Consider the following 23,403-nt stretch of genomic DNA (forward strand, 5'->3'; position numbering starts at 1 on the left):
GATAAACAAAGGGCAGATGTACACGCAAAAGCACGAACAGTCTCTCGTAGCAAAAGGGCGAAGAGATGCCGGGATAATGAAACATAGGGCATTGTGGGGGTACAACAGGTATGAGGTACTGAGATGTATTTGGAAGGGAGTAATGGTGCCGGGGCTTACTTTCGAGAATGCGGTCCTGCGTTTAAGGGCAGAGGTTCAGTCAAGACTAGAAGTAAATCGGAGAGCTGTGGGAAGGTTAGCGCTAGGTGTGCACGGGAAAACCACAAAAGAAGCAAAACAGGGAGATATGGGCTGGGCATCGTTCGAAGCACGGGAAGCTCAGAGGAAAATCCTATGCGAAAAACGTCTGAGGAAATGGGACGATAACAGGTGGGCAGCTAAGGTATTTAAATACCTATAGAGAAAGAGCGTTGACTCACAAAGGCAGAAAAGAACTAGGAAGCTAACCAGTTAGTATGCCAGACACGATGACGAAGAAAGACAGAGCATTAAACGACGTCCTTGGTGCGGAGGCAGGCAAACTCTCGCCCACATTACGTGGGACTGCCACAACAGGCCACCCAATATTAATACACCAAAAATAACCGGCAAACTTTCCGGAAGGGAGCAGTGGGAGACTTGGCTCGCCAGCGAGGATCGGGAGATGCAACTAGCACTCCTCGACCAAGCACGACGGACCGCTCAAGCCAGTGGGGCCCTGGACTAGGGGCTACACCCACTCGCTTTCTGCGTTTTTCTTTTTTCTTTTAAAGAAATGTTTTGATATGTAAACGACAGGTTAAACACCCGGAAGGCAAAAATTGGATAAATTCAATGGAAAACAAGCATAGTGTGGAACTATATCGATACTGGAAACAGCAGATTGGGAAGGAAGCGTTTTATGATCACTCAAGAGGCAGTGCCCTACTCTTTTAAGCTAGATCAGGATCTTAGAACGCGGAGCTATAAAAGGAAATTTAACGAAGAAGAAGACGTATGTACTGTGTGTGGTAAATATGTAGAAACAATGGAACACCTCATACTAAAATGTGATGGTATCAAGCCCGATGTCGATGCGGCCACAGTCACCCTTCCTGAGGCCCTAGGGTTCAGAGATAGTATACTCATGTAAATAAATATGCGGTGTAAATTAGCAAAAGGCGATTGGAGGATTGGTGGCTCAAAAGCAGAGAGGTGACATAAGGTTAAAAGGGTAGGAAGACGTATTTAAAGAAAATCGAGAAATTCAATAACACACTACACAGATAAAAATAAAAGGCAAAATAAAAATCTGAGCATGTTGGCAACTGCCATCATCCCGTTTCAAAGGGGACGCTCCTACCTTCCATCCATCCATCGATCCATCCATTCGCAGCATCCCTGGGCAATGCAAGAGACCCATTGGTACGCTGAGTTACTAAGCAAGGCAATATCATCAGCGAATCGCAATTTACCAAAGTATTCGCCATTAACTCTTATCCCCAATTCATCCCAATCCAGGTCTCTGAATGCCTCCTGTAAACACGCTGTGAATAGCATTGGAAAGATCGGGGGTGTAGGGGGGTGTCGCATCGGTGGCGCAGCCTCAAACCAAACGCGTTGGGAGATGCTCAGCTCTGCCCTCGAAGACCAACTCTGGGCCGCCAAGCGGGCCGAGGAAGCCGCCAGAGCTCAAGGGCTCATCGGCGACGCCTAGGCGGGGATGTATCGCCCAATCCCCGCATAACTCAACGGACCTTTTCTCCTTCTTTGTTGCAAAAGAAAAAGAAGGAAGAAACATTCTAAATACATATGGCGCCCTGCAGGGCCTTTGTTTGTACTTTCTTCGTGTTGAAGTTTAGCGCGTGGTTATCATCGTGACGTAGCATTCTCGACAGGAAAGTAGCGAGCGCAGCGTTTTCAAGGAAGTAAACGCAACAAAGAGAGATGACGGTTATCTTTGTGAGACAAGATCAGCCTCACAGAGTGCAAACTTTTTTAGGAGTTTAGACAAGCGTTAGTGTCTTCGTATTTGCCTGTAGTCTCCGCCAGAAGACCGCTTTTTTTTTTTCTTAGAAAACCGATGCCACGGGTTAAAACGGAAAGTCTTGGGTTTTAAAACCGAAACCTCTGTACGCACCGCAAAGAACCAATCGGCATCGTCGCTTCGCAACATGCACGCGCACGGACGCACGCGCTTCGACCGAGCCGGGGCCCACGCATTCCGTGCCGCATTATCCCTGCTGGTGTTCGAACGCCACTTCAGAGCTGTGTCCACTGTGTCCGCCATCGAGGATCATTAATATCTTGGTAAGCTGCTCTTTTATTTCACACGACTGTCGTACTTACAATGGTGCAGCTCTCCCCTGCTCCATGAAATTTATCTCGGAAGTTCTGGTATTACCGCGAAACTTGATTTTATGGAAGCAATGGCAGTTTTGATGATGTGTTCCTTCCGTGTTCTATCGCCGGTGCCGCGCTGAAGTATCGTCCAGGTGATCGCCCTTGCCTTATATTTACATATCTAGATGGCGTCATTCAGTGAGTATAACTGTTCGCGAACGCACGTAAATCTAATCTCCTCGGGAATTCGTGGTTTCGTGGCGTCTCTGACGTCGTGGTCTTAGTGCGCTGTCCATGCACGCGCACTTTGTTAAGGCGTAAACTGTCTGCGAGACGTTTTAGTCGCTATTGGACGTCGCATGAGTGCTCGGAAGTGTTTTATTAGGCATTCCAAGACGCCTAGCTGGCACTAAATCGTCACCGCGTTTTGAAAAAAAAAAAAAAATCCCAACATTACCTGGATAGCTTTGCACTGGAACGCGTTTCTAAAGATGGCGTACGCGCTTTTGAGCACGATCTCAAGAGCTTCTTTCTCTATTCTCTCTTTCTTGATGCTGGATTGTGCGCCATCGCGATCGAGCACGAGCGGTATTCCATATTTGTCTCGATATGTCCTCCTCGCAAACTCGAGCCATTGCTATCGAGAAATTCGAACGCGCTCGAAAGTGCCGCATATGTGACTGAGGTGAAATTTAAACAGACGCAAAACTTATCGAATCTATGTATCTGTTGCGCGTCTCTACAGCCGTGGTTAACTGCCGACGATATATCAAACTCAAGGAAGCAGGAAAATATTAACAGATAGTAAGTAGTTGAGGAGTGCCAAAAGCACACTTTATTTTCTTTTCTTTATTTTTTTTATTGCGATAGTCGTTCGCCTTTCAAAAGCAAGAGCGCACTTCATCGTTGTCGTCTTCTGGCGTTACCAGTCACTTAAAATTTAGATGATATCTTCTGGAGAAATAAAAAACAAAACAAATCCCATCGGGGCCACCCAAGCACTTCAGACGGAGATGTGAATGCGAAAGCATTCATGTCCAATTCAATTGAACGCCGCTGAGCAGTCTTTCAAGTTATGAACTCCTGGCGGTCAAGCGAGCGTATTGAGTCGCTTTACTCATGACTGCACTTATAAGGTAACAAGTCCTAGTCCAACAATTCCTGGTATAGACTACCGGGTACATGTTTTTTATGATGTACAGAATTTTTACTAATCAACTGTGGCAGATAACGTAATTCTATTCCTGCTTTTCATGCCGTCGACGTAAAGAACTTGGATCGCGCAACAGCAGGAAGATTTTTTTTCTCGACACGGTTGTTTATTCAAGCGGTCTAAGTGAGAATTTGCAGGAAGCACCACATCGTATAAAAGGTCATGGTACCAGTTCAAAGCGGTTGAATCAGTAGAATAGCAAAGAGAAAGCACGGTCACTTGTCTTTATAACACTGTCGCGGTAAAACTGAAACCACAGCTGGTGTGGTTTGCTTCGAAGCCGCGAAGTTTGCATGCAAAGGCCTTCAACAGTCACGGACGTTGACATGCACACGAGATGACCAGCGTTTAGGACTTCTCGCCGTCCAGTAGGCTTCGAATGCTGCGTTCTGCTCGCCCGATTTGAGCCATTACGCAGGCTGACGACTGCGGGCATGTAAACTGAGGAGACATTTGAACTCGACTACGCGAAACATGTCACTGAGCAAGACGACCGCAGCACTGCAACGACTGCTCTTGTTCTTAATCTTTCGGACAGCCATGTTGGATTTAAGATGGTGCCCCCTATAGGCCATGAAAGCTGCGAATAGGCTGCACGACGAATGAACACGCAGATAACAAAGGCTTCCGAAAGCGAGAGTGATGTGATGTCGCGGCGGTGCCCTCTCACCTGACGCAACACCTGGCGCGCTAATGCGCGAGCAGGTGTTCCCTTGCCCGCTCTGCTCCGCCGGGGTGCGCTCGTGATGTGGTGTGTTAGCCGATAGAAATCTAGGTGCCGTCTTAACGCCATATCGCGTTAAAGCCACCGTGTCGCAAAAAATTGGCGTGCAATTTACCTTTAGTGCACTTTCTTCAGACATACCCCAATTTGTAGCAGAAGTTTATGAGTGTCGTCTCGTATTTCTCTTCTCTTTGGCTCCCGTATGTGTGTATATGGCTGTGTGTTAAATGGATTTATTTATCATTGCAGTACCCTAAGTACCTATAGTGTAGAGAAAAATTACCATATTGTCACGTGGTAGTGACGGTGAAGAAAGAAGCAGTACGGTGGAATACAAAACTAGCTTTTATTGGGCGAACCTGTGCCCACAAAACAGGCTACACTTATAGCACAACGAAAGCGGCGAACACGCTCGGCGATCGTCGAAAATCTGATCAGCGGGTCAAGCGCGTCGGCTTTTATAGATCAGTCGTCGAATGTTCCAGATTAACTGATGGGACCCGCGTGTCTTCCACAAAGTTCTACACCATTCCTGTCACGCGATGAAATCTGATAACACAAGGTTCGGAGACAACAGACACGCGGATAGAAGCGTCGATAACTTTCCAGAAATGTCGGATCATGCAGGCGCGTCCCTCGCTCTGCGATTACAGTTGTTAAGCGGCGAAACGTGGTTGCGCGATAAAGATAAGTACACGTGTCATTACCCCCCTCTTAAAAAGCATCGACCCGATGCTGCAAACAAACGGAAGTAACAAAGAAAAGCACTCGTAGCAAAGAAAACAACAAACTAAGGAAGTTCATCAGCGTCCGTAAAATGGTTTAAGGCGCACCACGTGGACCACTTCAGATCGTGCGCGGCGCCGCTGTGAGTGCGAAATGCCGTCTGGCACGACCTCATAGTCTAGTGCGCCAATACGTCGGATGACCTTGTAGGGTCCGAAATAGCGTCGCAGCAGCTTCTCACTGAGTCCTCGCCGGCGTATCGGGGTCCATACCCAAACATGGTCGCCGGGCTGGTACTCGACGAAGCGTCTTCGGAGGTTCGGAGCGTCTTCCGGAAGCGTTCGGAAGCGCCTTCGGAGAGCCGACACATTTTACCTTACTTGATTGTAACGAGCCTTCGATTGTGATGTGCACCTTAAGTTTTCAGCCTGACGCTGAATATGCCTTGTGCTCTTGATTGTAATGGGCACACAGATTTTCATATGCTAAAGAAAGCACAAACTGTAATACCCTTATATTGTTCCCTCACAATATATTTTCATGGTGAGAGAGAATTATTGTGATTTGTTTGCACTCAAGAAAATAAATAAATTTTATTTCATCTTTGCCACAGGCACCTTTTCTCAAGGCTGTTCGAGGTGGGCTTAACACTGAGGTAAGATTTGAGATTTGGACATTACGCATTGCAGTTTTTGCTTGTGCTAGATTTGAACGCAGACCTTCTTGCTAATTTTTCTGAAGAAAGTGTGCCTTAAAATGAAGTAAATATAGGGTACTTTGGACAGATTGAATGCTGGTGAACTATTTATGCTGTACGTTGAATTCCTGGTACAGACTACCGGGTACATGTTTTTTATGATGTACAGAATTTTTACTAATCAACTGTGGCAGATAACGTAATTCTATTCCTTCAGATAGACTACTTAGAAAAATTACTTTCTCTGAAAAATTACTTGCACGAGAAATCAAAATGAATGATCCGTTAAGGAAATTTCACTAGTTAGATTTTATCTAATTACTTCAGGACACGTATTTCAATTTACGGATTGTAGCTAGTGAGTGTTTGCAAAGCGTATTCACTAGGATCAAATTTTCGGGATGACACCAGTGTCGAGATATAAATTCCCCAAAATATGCAACGAAATACATGAGTGTCCGATTTATTTTTGTGCTTCAATGCATAAGTGGCATTTCCTTCCAGGTAAGTGAGACAGCAGTGCATTTTTACTGCAAGTGCGATGGCACGTGTATCTAAACCAGTGGCACATCCTCAGAATTATTTCCCAGCGAATATGCCTTGCAATCGCGCTACCATTCGTAAATTGCAATTTGCCATAATCTAATTCGCTCAAAACTAGTGACGGTTTGTAATTGGTCATTTATGCATCTCAGTGTTTCGTGCAAGTAATGTTCACCTCATGTAACGCAGCTCAATAACTAGAAGTATGCTTTTGCCACAGGTGGTTTCTAAAAATGTTGTCTAATTTAAAAATGTGGCATCCTGTATACTTACCCATTGCGAGAAGTACCATACACATACATTTTTTTCTGCTTTTTTTCAAGCCGGCAATAATCTCAAACATTTTTGGCATTTTCATTGTTTATTGCGTTTTTGTACTGTCTCTGTAGTTATTTCCCTTTTCTTTTTTACAATATTGCTACTATCTTAACTTGCCTTTCCATTTCATTGCACTGCATTTTTTTCGTAGTCACCAAACACCTGAGGTATTCACAGAAAAGTGAGGTAGTTGCTATGTCTCCGGCATTTTCATTCCACCTTTAGCCCTCCTTTAATATTACAATAAGTTGCGGCTACTACGCTCTGCAATTTGCTTTCATTCGTTTTCAAACTTGTAATGATAAGAAGAAATGAATGAAAAATCTTTTCGAAGCACTATAATTGGCCTTCTTAAAGTTTATAACAGTGCTATTTTATTGCTTTATTCGATAATTTCTGGCCACGTAGCAAGAGGATGGTGCTAGATTTCCTTCAACATATGACAGATCATTAGTTAACTATGTACTTTTCTGATGCAACCACAATACATGCGCCTAATGCAGGAGAAAAGAAAAAAAACTAGAGCGTAGGAATGATGAGACACAAAGATAAATCAATCAGTCATCCAAGTTTATTTGACACAGGATTGTCATCATCCACCTTATGTAACTATCCATCCTAGCTGTCGCCAAATGCAGCTTGGGTTCTAGGTGTAAGGGGCAGTTATAAGGGTTTTTTTGCATGGTCACAAAAATAAGGGGAGGAAGAGGGTCACATGCTGCTGACGCATTTATCGGTCAGCCTGGTATACAATTGTTGCGAGTCACACAGTGACTGTGTCACCGAAAGCTGGATGAGCAGCGCATCTGCCATTGTTTCTGCTTTTACTCTGCGCTTCTCCAAATACGACACGGTGAGCATGGGCCGGTCATCTGCTGGAGCTTGTCCCGGAACACACCGCGACCTTCTCTCCTCTATTAGCTCCTCTTTTAGCTCCTCTATTATCATATAGCGCTTTTGATAAGGTGATCAATTGCTGCTTTGATCTCCACACCCGCCTGTAAATGAGTGTGATCACTTGGCCACATTCCCTCATTTTCTTATGGGAAGGAACCGTCGTAAACACAGTCTATGCCGAGAAGCAGTGTTCCATTTAGCTTGCACTTTAAGTTATATGCATTAAAAGTTTGTGTAATTTATGCTTTCTTTTAAATCTGAAAAATTTATGCCTGATATACTACAATTGTGGCCACTAACTACTAATAAGGCAAAAAAAAGAAATAAACAACAAGAAATACGAGATAAGCTCTTTCAGTACCTCTTTAAGGCTCAGCGACCTTGAATAAATTATTCTGACTGTGATAACTACAGCTGAAAGTAATGAAATTTTAAGGAATATACTGCCTAGTTGATCATCTCGATGCATATTCTTATTAGTTGGCATTGGTTGCATGATTGTAAACAATTCTTCCTGCTGCAGTGCACACCTGAAACCTCCTGCCAGCTGCTAAGTCCACGCAGGATGATGACAGTGCTGGGCAATACGGTGGATCATCTCAACGATGCCATGAGAGCCGACAAAGGCGTGCTTTTTTCCAGGCTCCAAGGCATCCTATCCCAACTTCCACCATCAATCCGGGGCCGTATCGGTGCAAGAACTGAAACCATACGGTTGGGGGCGAGACATTTTCCCAGTAAGATTGTTGTCGGTCCAGACAACAGAGTTTACACATCCACACGACCTCTCGCATCTACCAGAAACTGTGGAGCAAAGAGCCACAGTGCGGCTGACAAAAAACACCTCAACATGACTGATGGACCCATTGAGCTCTGTAATGTCACGGGGACCATCTCAAAGTTGTTAAAGCTTTATGGTTTTGTCGATTTGGTACATCCACTTCGAGCTAGTGTTTCTTTTGACAAGAGATTATTCATGGAAAATAGGCACCATGACCTAACAAAGTTGGTGTTCAAGCTAGGCAATGTAGTCATATTTGATGCAGTAAAATGTCCACCAAGCCACAGAGCTAAGTATCAGGCCACTCATATAGAACTTCAAAGAAAAATGGCACATACGAGCAGCCCCGCAACGAAGCAGGCAGCGTACCAACCAGGTAGTGATGGCATCGGAAGTGGACTTCCTGGCTCAATCCAAGCCGTAAATCCAAGCCATGCATATATATTATTCGGTGAAGACAATAGCATTGACAAGTCCTTGCTTCAGCCGGAAAAGACTTTGAATGACATATTTAGCGTCCAGACAAGGTTCTCTTTGATACCCAACCAAATCCGAAGCCGACTAGCTACGCCAAGTGGTGGGCCACCAATGTGAACAAAGCGCATAGTGCTCAACTTTCCCAAGCCAACGACAGCAGAGACGAAGCTTTTCTATTGATAACATTGACAAGTCCCTGCTTCAGCCGGAAAAGACTTTGAATGACATATTTAGCATCCAGACAAGGTTCTCTTTGATACCCAACCAAATCCGAAGCCGACTAGCTACGCCAAGTGGTGGGCCACCAATGTGAACAAAGCGCATAGTGCTCAACTTTCCCAAGCCAACGACAGCAGAGACGAAGCTTTTCTATTGATAACATTGACAAGTCCCTGCTTCAGCCGGAAAAGAGTTTCAATGATATATTTAGCGTCCAGACAAGGTTCTCTTTGATGCCCAACCAAATCCGAAGCCGACTAGCTACGCCAAGTGGTGGACCACCAATGTCAACAAAGCGCATAGTGCTCAACATTCCCAAGCCAACGACAGTAGAGACGAAGCTTTTCTATTGATAACATTGACAAGTCCCTGCTTCAGCCGGAAAAGAGTTTCAATGACATATTTAGCATCCAGACAAGGTTCTCTTTGATGCCCAACCAAATCCGAAGCCGACTAGCTACGCCAAGTGGTCGGCCACCAATGTTAACAAAGCACATAGTGCTCAACTTTCCCAAGCCAACGACAGCAGAGACGAAGCTTTTCTATCCGACAACAATATCGCTGAGCTTCTCCTTCACCCAAAGGAGTTCTCTGCACGAAGGAAACAGTCAATCCAAGCCACACATTTATATTATTCGGTGAAGACATTATAGAGTGTTCCTACTTTTCTATTGATAACATTGACAAGTCCCTGCTTCAGCCAGTAAAGAGTTTCAATGACTTATTTAGCGTCGGGGACAATGTTCTATTTGATGCCCAACCAAATCCTAAGCCAACTAGCTACGCAAGTGGTTGGCCACCAAAGTCAACAAAGTGCAAAGTGCTCATCTTTCCCAGGCCAACGTCAGCGGAAACGAAGCTTTTCTCTCCGACAACGATATCGCTGAGCTTCTGCTTGACCCTAAGGAGTTCTCTGCACGAAGGAAACTGTCAATCCAAGCCACACATTTATATTATTCAGTGAAGACAATATAGAATGTTCCTACTTTTCTATTGATAACATTGACAAGTCCCTGCTTCAGCCGGAAAAGAGTTTGAATGACATATTTAGCGTCCAGACAAGGTTCTCTTTGATGCCCAACCAAATCCGAAGCCGACTAGCTATGCCAAGTAGTGGACCACCAATGTCAACAAAGCGCAAAGTGCTCAACTTTCCCACACCAGCGACAGCGGAGGCGAAGCTTTTCTATCCGATAACGATATCGCTGAGCTTCTGCTTGATCCAAAGGAGTTCTCTGCACGAAAGAAACTGTCCGGCATCAAAGGCTCATTCTTCCTAAAGTCCACGATTAGGGGTATTGTATCCACTGTTGAACCCATTGTCATGGTCCCAGTTCCAGACACAGTGACGTATTGCAACAGAAGGAAGATCAGGACATTCAGTGAGCTGTTGAAAGGCAGTGCTGTCCTAGAAGATTTAGATGCCTTTACAGATGCCAACGAAGCAAAACACGACATATGGTTAGCGACGCTCATGTGGAGTGGTGAACTTCCCGAGCACTTCCGGCGGAGACGAAGCTTTTCTATCCCCAACCCAACCAGAAATCACCTCATAGCCCCTACACAATTCTCTCCGCAATGCCGCTTCCGCGCAGAGCCCCGGTCCATCAGGCACATTTTAGGGGGTTGCAGACCGGCACCATTAAATCCTCCGAACCCTTACACCACTGACAAGCTTAGTGAGAGCCTTGGCCAGCTCCGACCTCGAGAATCGGCAGCGGCTGATTGCGAGGGCCCATGACGCGGCCTGAGCTCAAGGCATTCTGGAATGAGGACGCCTCTCCAAAGCTGCATTCACCCATTAAAAATGTTCATTCTCTCTCTCTTTTTATCCAACAACGACATCGCTGAGCTTCTGCTTGACCCAAAGGAGTTCTCTGCACGAAGGAAACTGTCCGGTATCAAAGGCTCATTCTTCCCAAACTCCAAGATTACGGGTCTTGTATCCACTGTTCAACCCAATGTCATGGTCCTAGTTCCAGACACAGTGACGTATTGCAGCAGAAGAAAGATCAGGACATTCAGCGAGTGGTTGCAAGACAGCGCCGTCCTAGAAGATTTAGATGCCTTTATAGACGCCATCGAAGCAGAACAGGACATATTGTTAGTGACGCTAATGTGGTATGGTTAACGTCCCGAGCACGTCCCTGCACTACGCATTCTCAGAGAAAATGACATCATTCGGATTGACTAGATTGTCGGTATGGTTGGAGGGAAGGTGGAGGTGTGCAGCCGCCGTGTGCAGCCGCCGTGTGCAGCACGGTGAAAGGCCTTCAAATGCGCACCAAATGAGTCCCTCAGAGTTTGGCCTGCTGCTGAAGGCCAGGGCGGCGCAGCAAGACATCCCTGCAGCACCTGGCAAGCTCTGCACACTAGCGTAAGTTTTGGAAAGGTTTAATGTTTTGTTCAAACTGCGTTTCTGTCGCCATTTTAAGTTTTGCAGAGTGAACCTAGTCTACTTGCACAAACCTCGACCGAATTCTTTGCACAACACAGCACATTTCACACATAGCAGGTGAATGCTATGAAGGCTAGACTGAGTTGTCTCACTGTTCTATTTGCGACTAAAACATAGTGCGTCACATATGAAAGAAAATGTACGGTATCTATTAATTGAATGTAACATTAGGCCTCATGCAACATGGGAGGCATCATAGATCAAGACCTCTTTAGCACTGTACTAAAGAACTGGCACGTTTCTGATACCAGCGGCCACAGCCCAAAGTTTTTGCTTAAGCTTGAAACCAAACGTAGTATGATGCATGCTGGAAGCACAAGGGTGCACTAATAACCTTATGGCCACATGTTGTAGTGATGTGAAATAGGTTATTCCATCGAAAGCATTTCAAAGTAAAAGGCAACTAGTAAAACAAACTGAGTGAAATTCCTATAGCTGGACTACTTGCATGGCAACCTCAGCGTTGCCTGCTCACTGTGAACACAGCATAGTGAACAATAGCATTTCCTTTCTGTCATTAGCATCTGACATGAAAATGCCGAGAGTTGTCTCCACAGGTTGTACCTTGGCCCTTCACACACTGTATAGACAGGTTACATGACTGGATAAACTGCAGTCATCAGAGAGCTTTAGCTGTGTTGGATAATATGGCCTGTGGGGCAGTTCCTCTGGTGTGGGTGCCTTAATACAGGCCTAACGTTTTGGTGTCTTTTTTTAATGTATGTAAACATCCTTGACGGAAAACGGTCTGGGAAATCTGAATCTGTCGGTGAATATTTTTGCTGTTTCTTAAGTGAGCTGTGAATCTGAGAGACAGGACCCATTTGAGTGAGACAATTGGCAAGACAGAAATATCTCAATCCAAGTTTGAAAATGAGAGTCTTAATGTTGGGATGACAATTCAGCTTCTTTCTCTAAGCCCAAATCGGCCTCGAGGTATCGTCACATTGATTTTTGAAACATGGATAGAGGCCTTGCTTGTGTGGTGTCACCTTTTTGCAGACCCACTTTTCCCTCTTTTTATTAACATCTGATATCGATCAGCACAGCAGGCCCACCACGCGTAGAATTAGTTAAATGAAATCAATAAAGTTGCACATTTACATACATATCTGACTACACAACCACAAGCAGCTATCTTCAACGCATATTTTTTTTTATTTGGGGCATGGCTGTGCACGGTGAACAACAGTCTCACGGCAGTGGACAAGGAGGGCCAAGCAGTGCTCCAAGCTGCAACTTTCCCGACGTCCAGAAATCGGGAACTAACAGTCTGCCTCCAGAACCCGGTTAATCCAAATGGCCATCGGCAGATTCGCTTGGAAAGATACTGGCTGTCAAGCAAGATGGTGAGCTTGGCGTATGTTGCGACTTGTTAGATACTGTGGTGGTACATCAGAAATATGTATGCTACCTGGGGCTTCATAATTATACAGCACAGAATAAGATGAAGGGAAGAAAAGAAGCTACAGGACTTTGCGCTGGCTATCGGCTGATTCTTTATTGGAACAAGCATTTTATAGAGATGCCAAGCTTCTTCTCACACATGCTCATCATAATAACACGCTATCTTGCCACTGTCTAACAAACATGCCTCCATCGATATAAAATGCTCTTTCCAATAAAGAAACATCAGTTGATAATCGGTGCATAGTCCTGTTGCTTCGCGTCTTGCCTTCACCTTCGTATTTTGCACTTTAATAACTATGAATCGATACCAATTATTACATTCACTATTCATTGTCACTTATCTTGCCCCCAAGGAATAATCTTCATCCATCTTACATGCATGTCTCTCTTTAAACACTGTGCTTACAATCCTTTCAAGAATGCTATCACTTGTTAATAGGCGCTTGATGTTTGTGATCTGAAAGTCAAGGGCACACATTAAGAATAGCCAAGCAAGGTAGCTGGTGTTTATTGGTTTGGGAGAAGATAAGCCTCAAAGAGCGCTAACTTTGAGAGTGCATGCACTGTTCCACATTTTTTTTGCAGAATTGGAATTATTGTTAAATTCGTTATAAAATACAAGGTACTACAGTAACATACAGACAGTGTAGGATTGATTGTGAATAATATGAACGGCTTGATTTTGGAGATCCTCATGAGCCCCCTTGTAGTTTGCAATGCACATTACCTCGAATACTTCTCAAAATTAGCTCGGAAGAAGTTATGTGGAATATTCATCCAGGATATAAAGTCTGATGCTTGCGGAACTGTGTGAAAGTGGTTTGAGTCATTTGTGCCATCAGCTTTCCTAAGAATTGGGACTAACTTTACCTAGACCATTGCATGGGTACAGATGATAAAAAGCGCCCTTGAAGAATGTTTCGGTTACCGCAAGTTGACGAAAGAAGCCATGATGTTAAATGTAAATATGTGTTCAAGCAGAGAAAAGCAGCTTTTACGTCAAGAACACGAATTGACAGTTACTTTCTTCATGTGCATGGAGATGGAAGCCCCTATGTAATACCCCACCACATGGTCATTAAGGAATAAAAATAAAATGAAATGATGCCCTCAGCAACTAACTGTGGTAATTAAATTAAAAAAAGAAGGGTTTTTCGCGTTCGTAACATGGCAAGTCAGTAATAAGAACCAAACTTGTAAAACAATTAAACAGCTGAGTTGTCTTTTGATCTGAGGAACTTATGGTGACCATGGCAAAGGAACGTACCTCTTTGCCTGTCCTCATGCAGTCGCTAATATTTTTTTATGTTCCGTTTCAGTAACCGTCCCGTCACTACCTTCGGGTCCTGCCACCAGCAATGTAAGTGATATAGGACAGGTCACTTGTGACCTCTGGGCACACTATCTTATTTTACAAGGTACAGATGGTTTGTAAAACAGGCAGGGAAGGACAGTCAGTACACCAGAATGGAATAAGAGTGTACATTGGAATTTCTATATGTTGGAGATTGCGATGCTAGAAAGACACAGTGACAGCGTGCAAAATATGGATAACAATTCTGAAAACTAGTGTGCATGATTCCTGAAGTAACATGTGAGAAGAAGGACATTGACACGAAAAAACATGAATTTAGTTTATGTTGTAGTGCATACTGACGAAAAAAAAAATTATTTGAAATAAGGAGGAACAAAAATAAGTGTTCAGTCGTGTTTCTTTATGTTTGTGTTGCTGTTCTTACGCTTGCCTGAGATTCATGAAACCTCAACAAATAGCCTAGTTTCAAGTATCGCTGAATGTTGATATGGCGTGAGACAATAATGAATGTTTAAAAATGTTTGTTTTGGCACTAAAAAGAATCTAATGGTTAAGAGTGATTACTACCGATTTATCTACTACATGGCTTTTATGATGCAGCTATTAATTATTTCACAATTGGCTATTACTAATGAAAAAGAAAGTAGAATTTAATTTTCATGCTATCAGCACAAATTGAAATGGGAAAACCCCGAACACTATTTGTGTTATACATCGCTGCATATAGCTGTAGCGGATTTTTAAGCATGTATGTGCACTTTAAAACACGAGAAAACTCATTGCTACAAATAGACTCTTTTGAACCTTGTTTCGGAACATTGCTCCTATTTTTATCGAATCTCATTCTTCCCAAGTCTTAGGTAGGGTGATCTCAACCGCACAGCAAGATTTGCATGTTCAAATTGTGTTGGGAAGCTATGGTGTAAGCCACGCATGTAAGACACGTGTTCCCTTTGTACAGTATCTGCTTTCTGAAGGGGGAGGCTGAGAGCCATGTATGACCACTTGCCACTATGCTCATACTTTGCTATAGTGTAATAGATGCTAAACAATGAGACGATATTGACATGAGCAAAATTGATAAGAGCAACATTACCTGACCTGTGATATTTTCATACTGTTTCGCATATTTCATATCGTAACAGTGAGAACCTTGTTTGGAATGTGCTACGACTATTTTTGGAAGGAGAGGAAGGGTTCTTAAAGGGTGTTTAGACTCTCATTGGTCAGTACTTTAAGTCACGACTGGTACCTAGTGCAGATAGATATGCAGGACGTAGGTACAAAACCGTAGTACGTAGTTACAAATGTCACATCCTGCTATGCCAGTGGTTCGGCAGAACAGTGAACCTCAGTAGTACAGCATGCCAGCATAGCAGAGGTGAGCTGGACTGGTGGGACCACGAAAAGGAGCATCGCAGAGAAAACGTGAACATACACATGTCTTCAAAGAAAATGTGCACATCCAATCCCATGTTTGAACCTAAATGTTGCAAAGCTTGTTCAAGTTGGCGAAGTAGCAGCGGTAGTGAATGACACATGCACAGCCTCAATGCCTGTTGGCTGTTTGCGTCAAAGCATACGTTGATGAGGGTTGCATGCACAGAGGAATGTGACAGATGTGGTGCATTTAAGGCTTCTACGCCCCTTGCGTCACTGTGGCACTTATCCATTCTGGGGAATTGACGAAGAATGGGCAACACGCCCCATGGTACATATCCAGTGACCCAAGTTGTCTACTTGGCAAGAAAGCACCTGCAGTGTGGAAGAAAGAGGCATGTAAAGCTGCCATTTAAAACTGATTGTTTTTCTTCATGGTTAGTCTTGTTTCATGGTTCCTGTTCCATGTGTGCCAAAATGCAAACGCATGTTTTGCAGGCTACCATAAATGGGAAATCCACTGCAGCTGCCTCCGCCCCCCTGGAACCTACAGTCTGCATCTTCTCGACCGGAAAGGAGTAATGCAAGTCCTTGACTGTTCTGCCATGGTGGAAGCCAGATAGGGGCAGACTATCTGGGAGGTGACGGTCACTGTGGACAGCTTCTACAGGGATGGCAGGATGGTCTTGAGTGAACTCAACCCGGATTCGTGCGAAATAGTTCGATGTAGTCAAATTCAAATAAAAAATCATGTAAAAAACGCTGTGGTGTCGTCAACATAGTCTAAACGATCCATAAGCAATAGGCCGGTGCCTTCTATTGTGCCATAGTAGCGGTGCAGAAGGGCCAAATTAAGCAGCTACAGCCTCATTTGGAGTTGGGAGCGGGGCAAAATGAACGCTTGCGGGATCAACCTCGGCAGTGTCTTCATTTGGCCGCTTCTTCCACTGCAATCTCTACATCCCAAGTGACCTTCTGTTTCTTGCAAAAGAACACTGGGACTGTTTTGTATTCAGTTTCGTTATACATTTGAGTTCTTTATTCCCCAGGGAGCGCTTCTTTTCTTCGTTATATATATGGTTGTATATGTTGAATAAACGGCTTTCTACATCGGGACGGCTGGAGCCTGACTTCGACCGTCGAAATTACCACATTGGCGACGAGGATGTCATGAACGTACCCCCAGTCCCGCTGCACCATCCGGATCCGCCCACCATAAGTTTCACCGGGCTTGCTCTGCCACCGTTTTTCCTTCTGACACCTGGGTGCCCGTCATAACATGGGAGCAGTGGGAGCAGATGCTCAACGTGTACTTGCTGGCATCCGGAGCCGTCGCATTCAAGCCGGAGCATCGCAAGGCTATTCCCTGTCATTGTTTGAGGTTGGAGGGCCAGCATATTTATCAGACGCTACATGCAAAGACCAGCGCCGCAGTACCGGCAGCCCCTCCTGACGAATACGACTCTGCACTCGCTGCATTGTGGCACCAGTTTTCAACGTCATGCAACGTTATCGTCGAGCGTCATCGCTTTCACTGTCGCAGCCAAAACACGGGCGAGTCCATTCATGACTTTGTTGCTGCTCTGCAGGTGCTAGAGTGACATTGTTCGCTTGCCTCGCAAGATGATGCACTGCGGGATCATTTCGTTGCCGACCTAGCTTCCAATCGCATACGTGAGCGGTTCCTGCTCCTGGGTTCCACACTTTCATTTGAGAATTCATTTCAAATTGCACTTCAGTTTGAGCAAACGGCTAAAGAGTTAAAGGAACTTTGTGCTTCGGTCGAGGCAATTTCATTGCGGCAGCGTCTTACACCATCGTCGCATTTTTCGCAAAAAAAAAAAAGCAATTCAGAGCCGACAGCCACCTTTCAGCAGAATTTAACGAGGAGTGTGCGCGGCTCACGTGCGCCGCATCGGAACCGTCCCCTGAACGGAACCGAGAACAGAGTAGACGCGCCGTTTCGCCACATTGCTTCCGATGCGGCTTGTGGGACCACATCGGCCGCAGTGCCCAGCCCCTGACAAGACTTGTTCGTTTTGTGGTCGCAAGGGCCACTTTCAAAGGGTATGTAACCGCAAACGAACTCAAATGCAAGGCCGAGTTAGGGAAGTTTAATTTCATGAAGATGTTTCGTCATCTAGTAGTGCTGAGCAAGTTTTGACTGTGCAACGTTCCACGCGTAGCGGAATTCATGTTCAAGTGCAAGTTGCGAATGTCACCTTGACATTCCTTGTCGATTCAGGGTCGTCTGTTTCAATCATGTCGGATCAAGAATTCAGTCTATATTTTCAGAGCGTTCCGCTCCTGCCTTCTCCGCATGTTACTCTGTTTGACTACTCTCAACGACCAATTTCCGTGCTAGGTTGTTTCCAGGCAGACGTTCGGTTTAAAGGTCGCACAGCGTCGCTACGTTTTTATGTTGTTCACTGAGGAACTTGTCTGACTGGTCTTGATGGCATTAAAGCCTTGAATCTTCGCATTGAGGGTTCTGCTCTTAAGTGCTTATACACGTCCGTTGCTCCGCTGCCGACTATCGTTGACCCGCTATCCTGTTCCGTTTCCACACCGTCAAGTACGCAGCCCCGTGACAAAGATCTTCCGCCAGCCTTAGCACATGAGCTCAGGTCACTTTTCAGTCCCGAGTTAGGTCTTGCTAAGGGGTTCACGCATCGCATCAAGACGCAGCATGGCGCGCAGCCTGCAACTTCGAAGTTTTCTCGTCTGCCATATTCTCTCCGGTCACCAGTATCAAATAAGGTTCAGAGGTTGCTGAGCCTTGACATCATTGAACACATCGATGCTTTTGAATGGGTGTCCCACATTGTTGTTGTCAACAAGAAACATGGTAGCATCAAGATGTGTGTAGACCTTCGAGAGCCGAACTAAGCTATTGTTCCAGACAGTTTCCTGTTGCCCCCCACGGAGGAGCTGCTTCACGCTTTGGTAGGCGCTACACACTTCTCAAAACTTGACTTCCTCTTACCATGAGGTTCTCTTGCACCCTGACAGCAGGGATCTGACAGCTTTCATCATTCATGATGGCCTTTTCCGTTTTTTAAAACGGAAAATTTTGGTTTTGGTTGGTTTCTGCCCCAGCGGCATTTCAGATGATGGCGACAATCCTTGACCGCTGCCCTGGTGTGTTGTTCTACATTGATAATGTCATCATTTTTGGCAAGACCTCAGAAGAACACCTTTCAAACTTGAAGACCGTGCTGCAAAAGATCAAGAAGGCAGGTCTGAAACTGAACAGCAAATGCCTCTTCAATGTTCCAGAGCTTGCGTTTCTAGGTCACAAGGTCACCGCACGTTGTATTTCGCCACATCCAGAGAAGGTAGACACCATAGTTAAGACACCAGTGCCAACTGATGTTGGTACCCTTCGTTCATTCCTGGGTCTCGTAGAATATTACTCCAAGTTTGTTCCACACTTGGCACAAGTGGTTGAGCCTATGAGAGTCTTACTTCGTAAAAATGAGCCGTTCGTCTGGTCAACTCAAGCAGACGGCAGTTTCAGGAGGGTCAAGGAAATGCTTTCGTCGAGTACAGTCCTTCCATATGTTTGATCCACCAGTTCCAGCTATTGTGTTGACCGACGCGTCCGACTGTGGGCTGGGAGCAGTCCTGCAGCAACAAAGTGGCCAGGAGCTCTGCACAGTCACTTTCGCATATCGTACACTGTCGCCTGCGGAGAGAAAATATTCAGTCTGTGTACAAGAAGCTCTTGCATGTATTTGGGCATGTGAGCAATGGCACACGTACCTTTGGGGTCGCCATTTCACAATTCGAACAGACCACCAGGCACTGGTGTCCTTGCTGTCGTCACAAGGACATGGAAGACGCCCACTGCGAATTGCACGCTGGAGTGCACGACTGCTTTGCTACAATTTCACTCTTAAATACCGCAAGGGGTCCACAAACACTGCAGTAGGTGCACTTTCTCGGCTGCCAGCACCTACCTCGGAGGCAGAGATTGTTAAGTAGGAAGAAATTGTCTCGTTCATTGAGCCAGCCTACGTGACAAAGGAGAAGTTCAGGCAGGCCGCCCTCGACGACAGTTGCCTGGAGACCATCAAGTCATTCGTGCTGAATTCCTGGCCGCCAAAGAAGTCCATACTAGAAGAGGCGAAAACATTCTCCCCCATTCGCGAAGAGCTTTCTATTGTCGATAACCTGCTGCTGCATGCAGAGCACCTCGTTGTTCCGTCCTCTCTCACGGCTCAGATCATCGCGCACAAGACACATCCGGGTATCACGCGCACGGTGGTGAGCGGTTCTGGCGGCCACAAATGGATAAGCAAGTGGAAATGGCAGTAAAGAACTGCCACATTTGCCTGGAGACAGATGAGTCCGTCAGCACATCACCATCACCAACTCCGCACACCACCACTGGGGTCGCCCCAGCTGTTCTTCTGCATGGTAGAATGCCCCAAACGAGGCTGGATGTCGTGGGTTTCTCAGCTCTAGCATTTGCGGAAGACCCAGCCAAGGAGTTGGCGCGACTTCGTCAAAGGGTTCAGCGTCAACAGCAGAGCAGCAAGCACTATTCGGACAAAAGGAGAGCCGCCAAGAAGACGAAGATAGCCTTAGGTGACGTCCGTGTCAAAAAGCCGTCCGGAAAGGTTGTGGTCCCGGGTTTGAGTCCCGGACCGGGAGCGTCCTTGTCTCTGTAATGCACACTGGATTAAGCTTGCGATATGTACAACCAGGAATCTGCCGACACCCGCAGTCAAGGTGGCTGTTCGAGGTGTGCTGGCTGCTTAAGCGTAAGGAAAAGAAATTGCGTGAATGTCAACACCAGTGCCATTGCTGCTTGCCTCTGACCTGCACATTCCTCTGCGGCATCTGTGTTGGTGGAGTTTTTGCAGGTGCGCTGACATGGGGACGTGTAGGAGTCATCTGAGAGAAAGAGTATCGTTTACATGGAGAAGTGACTGTTTTCATTGCCTCTGGCTTTCCCTCAAATGCTTCCTTGGTGACTTGGGTGACACACCTGCAGTCAAGGCGGCTGTTCCTAAGGAAAAGAAAGGAAACCTAAGGAAACCTAAGGAAAAGAAAGAAATTGGTTTAATGTCAATATGAGAGCCATTGCTTCTTTCTTATTACGTGCTTGTCATTTTAAGTTATGTGGAAAAAGTAACACCCAGGTATTTGAAGTCATTAACGTGGGACAGGTAACTACCCTTAGCACTCTAAAAATGTAGCGTTGGCTTCTTGTTACGAAAGGTCATTGCGACTATTTTAGTGAAATTAATTTTAATTTGTCCCATATGTGGCAAATTAAAATGTTACTTTATTCACAGCGCAATGAAAAAACATTTAGTTGTGTTGATCAGTAGCGTTGGTAGCATTGCAGTATAGCACGCAGTCATCAGAGTCTAGACACAGCTCGAGGGCTCTGTTACTGATAAGTTACTACATCGTTAATGTAGATTACAAATAACAGAGGTCCAAGCACCGACCCATGAGGCACACCTGATGCGACTGTGACTGATGAAGACTGCATCCAATTAAACGTGACAAATTGAGATCCTAATTGTAAGTAGTCGGTGATCTAGACTAGTCATTCAGTCCCACTGAATATTGCATGAACACAGTTTACACAAAATTTTTATGGCAGAGCAAGTCAAATGCTTTCAAATAATAAAATGTCGTCCATTTGATCGCAGTTATTCAGAGCAGAAGCTGTCATGCGTAAATTGAAAAGCTGCGTGACAATGGAAAAAGTTTTGAAAGCCATGCTGGTTTTCGGAAAGGAGAGTGACAGGTTAGATGCTAGTGCTACTAGTGATTTGTGAGTAGGTTTATATGTGGGAGCAAGTTTAGCAATATAAGTAAATCCAGCGCAGGTGGTCAAAACAAGGTCAAGCACGGTAGCATTTCACAAAATATACATCAGTTTGGCTATGTATTAATTTGCAATAAATTGAATTCGGAACATACATTCAAGAAGCAAGTGCATTCACATGATAAAACGGATAGAATGAGGAAATAAGAAATACACTGAATCTTTATTACTGAACTGAAACATTGCGCAGGATGTAGAGGTGTTGGATTGTGTAAAGGGCAGTGATCGTAGTAAGGTGTAGGGTTGTCCTCGATTGGTAGAAAGGAGGGAAAAATATGAAAACAGGCCGACCTGTTAGGAGCTAAGAAAACGAGAAAATTCAGGCCAGTGCTAAACAAATATGAGGGTTCAGAACAGGAATATGTTAACATAGAGGTAAAGAATAAGACCCTAACGAAAATAATTTCAGAGGCATCGGTTGAAGTTGGGGGTAAGGCACCAAGTCATGGAAAGGGCAAGCTCTGGCAAGCAACAGAGGACCTCAGAAATGACAGCACAAATCTTTAATACCAGTAATCGCACTAAACTGACTGAAGTGTGAAAACTAGTAAAATGGAAAAGAATTAGTCAATTTAAATTAAGTTTACAATATTTGTCAGATTGAGAAAGCACTAAAAAACAGAAGCATAAATTCATCAACACTTGGCATTGGCTTGATTTAGATCTACCATATTGCCTCCTTTACTAGATGCCTGCGGCATGGCTCGAGCTCTCAGAGCAATGGGCCTGCCCTCAGTTGTGAACAAGCATCGTGTGGTGGCGATCGCCATCGACACTATAATCATGGGTGACATGCGCGCGGTGCCAACGGCTCGTGACCCACCGCAGGGTGTTTACGTAGCAGGTACCGCGGTGAAACCGCGGTCGGTACAATCCTTCGGGTGCACATTTTAAAGGCTGATTGTCTGGCTCTAGAATAGCTGTCGCCTGTAATGCCTGGAAACGTGCGCTGAGCTATGATTAAGGTCAATGGCCTTATTAAGGCTAACGCCTGATGAAGATTTCGGAAGCCACACGAGGTAATGCCCTGTGGTTCCGCCTGTCACATGTGGCGCTCGCAACCAACACTGTCGTCATCGTCATCAGCCTGGCTACGCCCACTGCGGGGCAACACCCTCTCTCATACTTCTCCAACTACCCCGGTCATGTGCTAATTGTGGCCATGTTCTCCCTGCAAACTTCTTAATCTCATCCGCCCACCTAACTTTCTGCCGCCCCCTGCTACGCTTCCCTTCTCTTGGAATCCAGTCCGTAACCCTTAATGATCATCGGTTATCTTCCCTCCCCATTAGATGTCCTGACCATGTGCATTTCTTTTTCTTGATTTCAACTAAGATGTCATTAACTCGCGTTTGTTCCTTCACCCAATCTGCTCTTTTCTTATCCATTAACGTTACAACCATCATTCTTTTTTCCATAGCTTGTTGCGTCGTCCTCAATTTAAGTTGAACGCTTTTCGTAAGCCTCTAGGTTTCTGCCCCGTAGGTGAGTACTGGTAAGACACAGCTGTTACACACTTTTCTTTTGAGGTATAAGGGCAACCTGCTGTTCATGATCTGAGAATGCCTCCCAAACGCACCCCAGCCCATTGTTATTCTTCTGATTATTTCAGTCTCATGATCCGGATCCGCGGTGACTACCTGTCTTAAGTAGATGTATTCCCTTACCACTTCCAATGCCTCGCTACCTATCGTAAACTGCTGTTCTCTTCCGAGGCTGTTAAACATTACTTTAGTTTTCTTTAGATTAATTTTTAGACCCACCCTTCTGGCTTTGCCTCTCCAAGTCAGTGAGCATGCATTCCAATATGGGCGTCTTGCGCTGGAGCTTGAGGTATAGTAGCGGCGCCTGGTGGCGGCGCGCAAAACGTTATCTGGGTAGTACCATCTTGGGTAGTACTGAGCCCTGGCTGTTAGAAGCACGTTTCTAGCCCGAGCTTTGCGACGATGCGCGCTTTTTACTGCCCTGTTGCGAGTGCGAAAAGGCTTGTCCCTTCTCACTGACCACGCCGACCACGCTGCGAGCTCGCCGCAGCCTATACAACCTCATAGTTTAACGAAAACGGACTCTTCGTGTGCCGTGGGATGTATGTA

The 23,403-nt window shown here is 45.3% G+C and overlaps 1 protein-coding gene across 1 annotated transcript in view; it reads left to right on the forward strand.

The window, feature by feature from the left end:
* The first annotated feature begins 1,854 nt into the window (after positions 1–1,854).
* The window catches only part of LOC135909965 (uncharacterized), a 118,347-nt gene continuing 96,798 nt past the window's right edge, over positions 1,855–23,403 (forward strand). The window contains exons 1-6 of the transcript XR_010566880.2: positions 1,855–2,268; positions 5,578–5,619; positions 7,943–11,273; positions 12,547–12,703; positions 14,084–14,124; positions 15,958–16,219. The gene's annotated coding sequence lies outside the window, so the exon portion shown is untranslated. Of the gene's footprint in view, positions 2,269–5,577; positions 5,620–7,942; positions 11,274–12,546; positions 12,704–14,083; positions 14,125–15,957 lie in introns of the transcript that reaches the window.

This window comes from Dermacentor albipictus, chromosome 1 (assembly GCF_038994185.2).
Source record: "Dermacentor albipictus isolate Rhodes 1998 colony chromosome 1, USDA_Dalb.pri_finalv2, whole genome shotgun sequence".
In the NCBI taxonomy this organism is placed as follows: Eukaryota; Metazoa; Arthropoda; class Arachnida; order Ixodida; family Ixodidae; genus Dermacentor; species Dermacentor albipictus.